General features: G+C 42.5%; 1 protein-coding gene across 1 annotated transcript in view; it reads left to right on the forward strand.

Annotated features, from left to right (window-relative positions):
* The window catches only part of LOC115639767 (estradiol 17 beta-dehydrogenase 5-like), a 296,315-nt gene that overhangs the window by 140,739 nt on the left and 146,981 nt on the right, over positions 1-8,595 (forward strand). The window lies entirely within an intron of this gene.

Consider the following 8,595-nt stretch of genomic DNA (forward strand, 5'->3'; position numbering starts at 1 on the left):
TGTTACAAGCTTCAAGAAAGACAATGGAGCTCTACAAAGATATGTCCATGGAGATGAACAATGGGCACAGAAGTCCTGTGGTCAGATTCAGTATCTATGCACCTTTTACAGATTATTCCAGAATAGGAAGTTTGTGTTTGTTGTATGAAGTTTGGTGCTATGCATGAAAATGAGCAACTGACAGCACTAAGATCTAGAGAGTGAGGGTAGGCACTGTACAGTTTCCTCCACAGAGCTCTCCATCCCAGCATGCGGCACTTTCTGCAGTTCCAACTATGGGCCCCATGCACGTCTGCAATGAACTTCAGCTCTGACATGCAGTTTGGTTAGCTGTTCCATTCATGGGCCCACATGCCTCTCTGCAGTACACCTCAGTCCTGACCTGCTGCTTCCTTTGCTATTCCAGTTCTTCCCTCATTTAACTGGCAATTGTTCTATACCGGGTAGTTTTTATACACACGTGAAGGTTTTCTATACTGCGATATTTGGAAAGAAAAGGAGGCAACGCAGCTTATCTTTGTTCATCCAGCTATTTGTTCACAGCTTGTTCTCTGTTGTGTTATATCTTCTAAGTGCCTGTCTGACTCTAAAAATATGTTCACAACTCCAGCTCCTACTGCTGTTTTTGGGAGACCATTCCACACCTGAATTCCACATGCAGTGCTTAAAGGCGTGTCTCCACGTCTTTCAGATCCTTTCAGAGCTTTAGTTCGTGGCCCATTGTTTCTTACCCTATTTACCTTGAGCAATTTTGTTGCATCTGCTTTCTCTGGGCCATTTGAAATGTTAGACCCCTCAATCAGGAGATGTGCCCTCAGCATTACCCTGTATTTCTGGAAGAACCCTCCAACGATAATACTAAGCTGATGACACTTTTTGTAAGCAGGCAGAAGAACTAGGTGATCTTATCGGTAACTTAATAACTACTTACAGTCTAACAGCAGTGCCCTTTTTTCACTAGCTCACTCACTCTCTTATTGTGTAGTATGTGTTCTGTGCCAGATAAACAATAAATGTGCTGACATCATTCAAAACTATATATGCTTCATGGGGTGAGCAAACAAAGACTGACCTTGAAAGGAATAGAGGACTTAGGTAATGGGATACAAAGCCTTTTATCTCTTCGTCATTCACTGGTTCAGAGGCCACTCAGATTAGTAGTAACTAAAAATCACTATGTTGTACTTACAGTACACATGGCTCTCACCCATAGATCCCAAGCACTTTGCAATGGAAGGTAAGTGTCACTATCCTAATGTTATACATGGGGAACAGCAATAAAGAACTTGCCCAAGGTCACCCATCAAGACCCAAATCTTGAAATCAGTTCAGCATAGGCAGGCTCTTGAGCCCATGCAGGATCCCTCTGATGTCACGCTCACTCATGTCCTTACTCGCTTAACTAGCCGCATGGACTTCAGTAAGATTACTTGTGTGAATAAGGTTTGCAAGAACAGGCCCTTCATTTTCAAATGCATTGCAGTCAACCAGTGTGGGTCAAACCTTGAGCTCCTTACTCGATTGCTTGAAGGACTGAATAACCGAACTCTCATTGACTCAGATAAATAAGGACCTGAGGCCTTGACTCATTTATTATCAGTGCTCCAGTGGTTCAACTTGTGATACTCTCTGCTGTACATCAAGAGCTGCTGAAATCAATGGAGGTTGCACTGGTGTAAATGAGGACAGAACTTGTCCCCCACACACACACTTTTGGATAATTTGGTGATTTAGTAACTCTTACAGAGTCCGTTTTCAGATTAGAACCACACTACCTAGTTCCGTATTTGTCTTTCAGGTGATTTCAAGAATAAATGTGTTCAGTTTACAACTGAAAAGATGTATTTTCTGACTGCTAGCCCTGCAAAATTAAGCTTCCACCTAAGAGCAAGCTGTGTTCTTTTCTTGGGTATCATCGTCAGTAAAAGGGTTGTGAAAGCCAAGTTCTGCTCTCAGTAACACCTGAGCCATCCCATTATCTTTAATAGTCAGACAGAGATTGGCCTATAGAATTTAATAGGGATAAAAGTAAAATTCTATAGACATTCAAACGAGTTCTCTATACAGTCTCTACTATTGATCACTTTTCTGAAGCATTTTTAAATCAATCTGAGACTTCATTAGAGAATTACAGCTGCTCTATAGACTTTTTTTAGATTGGTTTAAAAATTCTGTAGAACTATGGTCATTGTCTATTAAATTCTGTAGGACTTTTCCATAATGGAAAACCTTACTTTTTTCACTAACGTAAGCAGAGGTGAGTGTCAGAGTAAGAAGGTGACATTTTTACGCAGTCACTTTTCATACCGGAACCACACTTTAAAATATCATCCCTGAGCCAGACATGTTGATGCTTTTTATCTTTCTGTTTTTAATTCATAGGTTCCAAAAAAGTAAGTGTGAGGAGGCTGTAAAGGTGGCTATTGAAGTTGGCCACGGCCATACAGATGGAGCTTATTTCTGTGAGAATGAGAAGGAGGTTGGGTGAGCCATTCGAGAGAAGATTACAGATTGAATGGCCAAAAGAGAGGGAAATATTTTACCCAGGAAAGGTAAGTTGGTTTTGTTCTAAATCCCATCACTTGCTCTCTGCTTCTTTCTGTGCTGCTTTTCAGCAGCAAGAAAACAGTGACTTCAGTGAGGGGGTAAGTACAAGTTGTAGCAGGCTGACAGGATTTGCCTGAAACACCCTTCTTGTTACCAGGTGCTAATCCTGTGGGGAAAGTGTTATATACATTAGCACCAGCTGGAGCTTTAGCAGGCTTGGTGCCTAGATACAGTTACCAGATAAAAACTACATTGAACTGAAGTTAAGGGTGAGTACGAGTTAGTAACTTAAGGCTAAAAGCATTACAGGGATGCTGTAATTATCCCAAAACCAATCATTACAGATCAGGTGATAGAGATTTAAGGTTACACTTCAAAGAAATCCAAATATGTTAGGCTATGGAAATGCACAGGTTAGGCACCTAAACAATTTTAATTTCTCCAACCGTAATTATGTATGCAATAACCATAGAAATAGGATTAGTTCATTATTTGTGGCCCCAGACTGCACTAATTTGATTTTGAAAGATACAGTAGATGTTTCCATTTTCTACCCTCATGTTATGAATGTTCATTGTTTAATGCTGCAGGGTATGATGATGCAACATTATTTGTCAAGGCATTTATACACATTGTATATAGGTATCATTTTTATTATTTAAATGTAAATAAAATAATGCATACTATGCTGTATATCAGTGACATTTCATGCCTGAGCTATATTAGAGTAAAATTATTTAGGAATTAGCCTTCTCAACATACAAATCTGATGGCATTTGTTCTCTCTCTCCACTCTTTACAGCTTTGGAGCCCATTTACCACTCCTGAAATGGTCCCCTCAGCCCTGGAAAAGTCACTGAAGAACCTGCAGTTTGACTACATTGATCACTATATTATTCATACACCCATATCTTTAAAGGTAAAAAGGAGTTCTATCTGAACATTGCAAAATCCTTGTCCCCACACTTCCCCCTTTTGCTTTAAGACAAGACCATATGACAACTGCTTGATTCAGAAACATTGTTATAAGGAACAAGGAGCTTTACAATACTAAACAATTTCCCCATGTATATTTCTTCCAGATCAGATGTAAAATGCGCTTTTGTTTATCTTAGAGATGCAGAGATAATCAAGAGAACTGATGGACTGGACATTCATCAGGTTTCAAAAAGAACTTTGCCCTTAATAATAAAGTATCAGAAGGGTAGCCCTGTTAGTCTGGATCTGCTGTGAATATTGAGTTACCAACATGTCGAAATAGCTCAATATTTCTCCAGAAAGTAATTCATATCATGTGTCATTCCAAAGGGAAGTTTATCTAATGATTTTTTTTTGTTTTCAAGTCTGCAGATTATTTCCTCCCAGAGGAAGGGAAAGGAAAATTGATTTTTTACAGTGTAGACCTGTATGCCACTTGGGAGGTGGGTATCATGTATGAGTATAACATTAAAACACATTTGCAAAACTGTCATGCATACTTTCAGGCATGAAACCAACATACCCAGGAGTGTATGAGAAAACAACAATAATGAGATTTATATTTCAGGGCATAAACCAAACTCTAATAGGGATTTAGGAAAAAACTTTTCCTGGAGGTGGGTTATTTCATAGCTGTCCACTCTGGGTTTCTTGTATCTTCCTCTGAAGCAGCTGGTAGAGGTCACTCTTGGAAAGAGGACTCATTGGGCCACTGGTTTGCTCCAGTTTGGCGGTTCCTATGATCCCACTAATTCACAGAAAAATGTTACTCACCTGGGAGAATGGGAGCAGGGAATATTGTAAGACTATATTAAGATACAAGGCAGGGCTTTATTTGTCCAGAAATGATGGCTAAGATGTGTTGCAGGTGTTCCTTCTGTTGCTGTTTTTCGAACAGAAACAAACTTCTCTAAACACAAATGGGGGAAAAACCTTAAAGGAAGGAGAAACTCCAGAATGTCTTTCTCAGGAGCTAATGTCCAGCCTTTCTTTTAAATCAAAAGGGAAACCTCCTTATTGCTCCACTTCAAGTAGACACAAGCCACAAGAGTTAGACCCTGATATTGAACTCTTCAGAATTTTTGGGTGTTAGGACCAGTTGACGTTAAAGACAGGGGCCATTAGCAAATTCAGATTTAGGTTCAAGTTCTGGAAAAAAAAACATAGTTCTATGTAGCATGGAACAAGGGCCCTGTTTGTGCCCATCCCTGAATTCATGGAAAAACTTACAAAAATTTGGAAAGAATAAAGCAGAAAATAAATTTTAAAAAAAGGTGTTTGAGAGGGGCAGGAGAAAGAGAGGCCCGGATTTTCCCTGCACATCCAGAGATCCTCTCATGCTATCTCATTCCTGACCCTGAGGAGCCAGAATTTACATGTACATTGCCCAAGAGCTACAGTAATACGTCAGTAGGCCCCCCATTAGCTCCCCCACCCCAGCACCTCTCGCCCACTGGCAGCCCCGCCGATCAGCGGTTTCTTGGCATGCAGGAGGCTTGGGGTGGGGGGAGTAAGGGCATGGCAGGCTCAGAAGAGGGGGTGGAGTGGGGGCAGAGCCAGGGGTTGAGCAGTGAGGACCCCCCTGGCACACTGGAAAGTTGGCATCTGTAGCTCCATTTCCAGAGCCAGTGCCTATACAAGGAGCCACATATTAACTTCTGAAGAGCCACGTGTGGCTCTGGAGCCACAGGTTCGCCACCCCTGGCATAGGGGGATACGCTGAAGGCATTTCTCGGGACAGAGTGAAACCAGAGTGCTGCTGTGCTCCAGCAATTCCCAGCTAGCAGAGAGCACCCTGGAGATTAGCCCAAGAGTCCTTTGTGCCATACCCCTACCTGTGCACAGTGCCACTGGGTGCAGCTGAGAACTGAACTCCCTGAGCCCTAACAACCCAAATCTTTGCAGAAGTTTGGGTCTAGGCCAGTGGTTCTCAAATCCAGTCTGCCGCTTGTTCAGGGAAAGCCCCTGGTGGGCTGGGCCAGTTTGTTTACCTGCCGCATCCACAGGTTTGGCTGATCGCGACTCCCACTGGCCGCGGTTCGCTACTCCAGGCTAATGAGGGCTGCAGGAAGGGCAGCCAGCACATCCCTCGGCCCTCACCACTTTCTGCAGCCCCCATTGGCCTGGAGCGGTGAACCATAGCCAATGAGAGCCGCCATCGGCCAAACCTGCGGATGTGGCAGATAAACCAACCGCCTTGGCACGCCAGAGGTTTTCCCTGAACAAGCAGCGGACCAGCTTTGAGAACCACTGATCTAGATTAAACATTCTTTGATCTGGGTGGTGTTTACATCTGCAAAGGGCTAAACCAAAACACACTCAGGTTTGGGCCTGTCTGCATTTTAAAGACAATTTTTCCCTCTTCATCAAAGCCCACTATTACTTGTTTTAGCCTCCCTGTTTACTGAGAATAATTATCTCTTGTAACAGCCTTCTGCCATAGGCAGTCAGACAGTTATGACCCAATGTTTTCTCTGACCTTTACTAACTTCCAAGTAAACACAGGTATTAAGTATAAACTCTGCTGTAATGTAATGCCATCTCAATAGCTACTGTATATTAGAGTATTCATGTGCTGAAATAGTAGAGTGATGGGCCTATAGAAAACCCTAAGATAGGTAGAAAATATCACATTTCTACTCTTTGAGATCCCTGCATTTTGCACTCAGATGTCCTAGTAATGTAGTTAGTGTGGATAGTTCATGAACGTTACTTTTTCTTTTTAGATTTTTGGGCCACCCTCAGTTTCCATTCATAGATGAATAATGGAAAGAATCTTTTCATTGTTCCTGATTTTATTTCACATATAAGGAAAATCAGACATACATTTCATCTCCCTGCCCCATTTCTGCGATTAGTCCTAGAGAAGCACGCTGTTCTGGAAGCCCAGATAATGCTGGTGATATCAAGAGATCTATATTGTACATTAAAACAGAACTTCAAAACAACTCAGTGTCTGAATGGAATGGTACTTGATTGCTAGTGAGGGAAAAATAAGTGTCTTTGTAACACATTTATTAAGTCCAGTCTCTATTCTTCATTCTCAGAGCCAGCAGACCCAGGCCCCTTAGAAGTGCCCTCTGTGAGGTGTTATAGGTCCCCAAAGTGGGGCTGGCTGAGTGGGTTTGAAAAATGAGGGGGTCTGTCCACTTTGGCAGGCATTGACTTGATTTAGCAGCTTGCAGGATTAGACCCTGAATATAACAGAAACCATAGACTAAAAATCCCACAAAGTGGATTCCTTAGCTCACACAGATCTAAAAACAGGCAACACTTCATAAAAATTAGGCATAACACAGTCTCTGTTCACCAAGCAAGGTACTATTTAAATATTACTCAGGGCCAAATCCACCCTGAGCACTATGTAGGCCAGTGTGCAGTTGTGGAGGCCAAGACCAAAAGAGTAAAATCCAGTAAGAGGTGTTGTTGTTGTTTTTCTTAAAACATCAATTCTAGCACTGCAGAAACACTTCCAGCAGCCCCTGACCCAGTCTTGACACAAACCCACTCACACTTCCTCTTATATTTTTTAACTCAAAGACTACAGTTCTCAGCAATCACTATTGGACCTTGCAACACCACAGCCAACTTTGCCCAGAATTCTATCACTAATGGGGAAAGGCAGCAAAGCCATTGCATGCTGTTAACAACCTCTTCAGTCTGTGATAGTGTCTGCTACTGCTGCTCTCTGACTCCTTGGGGTGAAGGAGGAAACAGCTGGTAGATCTGTGTAGTGGCTGGTCCAACAGCTCCACCGCTTCTCTGATCTTGGTCAAGCCATCAGCCATCATGTAGGGGGTGCAGTTGTTTTGCGCTGGGATTTTTCTTCCACTGCAAAGAAGGGTCAAGACTTCAGCTTTAAATGCAGAATCCCAGCTCCTCAGTGAGCATAAATCAGCGCAGCTCCATTGAGGTCAAGGGATGTGATGCGCCTCTTACTTCCATCTTCTTAGTACACCACTGAGTCACACCTGTGTAGCTGAGAAGGGAATTTGACTCTCTGTCATTATGCTAATTTAAACCAGCTCATGACCTGGCCCAGAATATTTTGAGGTAAGGCAGACAATGTGCCAACAGAGATACACAGAATACACCAATGAGCCCTGATAGGGTATGTTACATTGCTCCACTAATGCCACAGGCATATTGACGGTCACTTCTCTGCTAAAATGGAGCTGTGCCAACGTACCCTAGCTGTGGATCTGGCCAATAACCTCCAAGAAGCCCAGCTACCTATGATGAACCATAACTGGGCTGCGGGAGCGGAACTTTCTCTTATAATGCAGCTCCCAGTTCTGCTTAGTCTATCTTTTCATGAAGAAGATAAATTGGGAGTTATTTGAATTCTCTCAGACACATGCTTTGTAGGGAATAATCCTGTGTTTGCTGGGAAATGGGCTGGACTATTATTGTTAAAGTACCTATAATGTGCTCAGTCCTGTACCAGGCATCATGACGTGGATAACTTAGCAGGTCTTTTCCATCTCTAATGTCTGTGAGTCATAGCAAACAGCATGAGACAAAATTAAAGGGCTTCTTTTGCTTCATGCTCAGTTCCTTTTCTGAGACAGCAGAAACCCCCAGTGTGTAACTTGTGCTTGTTGTTACTTTTATATTAACATGAAGCAAAGCACACAAGGGCAAAGGCCATGACTCTTTCACTTGGGAATGAGCCGGGATGTGTTCTCAGATAATTCCTGCAATGATCCACTGAAAGCACACAGTGTATGTTGTTCTCTGGAAGCAATGATTTCAACATGCAAACATTGCAGCAAACAACAAAAATTGCTGGCTCGGGGCAATTATCCTTCCGAGACACTAACAGTCATTCTCTTCTCACAGCCTATTGGCTCATGTTCCTACTCAGCAGAGGCAGTGTGAAGGTTGATGTTCATACAGACAGCATTTGAAAGCCAGATGTATGAGGTTTGGGGGTGACAATTTACTTTTAACTTTGCTGAAATACAGAGAGTGCTATCCTGGAACTCCTTCCTTTATCGGTGAAAACTATAAGGAGAATAGCTAGGAGAATGTGTGTGTTAATGTCCCAGCAACTTCAGTGCCAAAGAG

Source organism: Gopherus evgoodei, chromosome 1 (genome assembly GCF_007399415.2).
Source record: "Gopherus evgoodei ecotype Sinaloan lineage chromosome 1, rGopEvg1_v1.p, whole genome shotgun sequence".
Lineage (NCBI taxonomy): Eukaryota > Metazoa > Chordata > Testudines > Testudinidae > Gopherus > Gopherus evgoodei.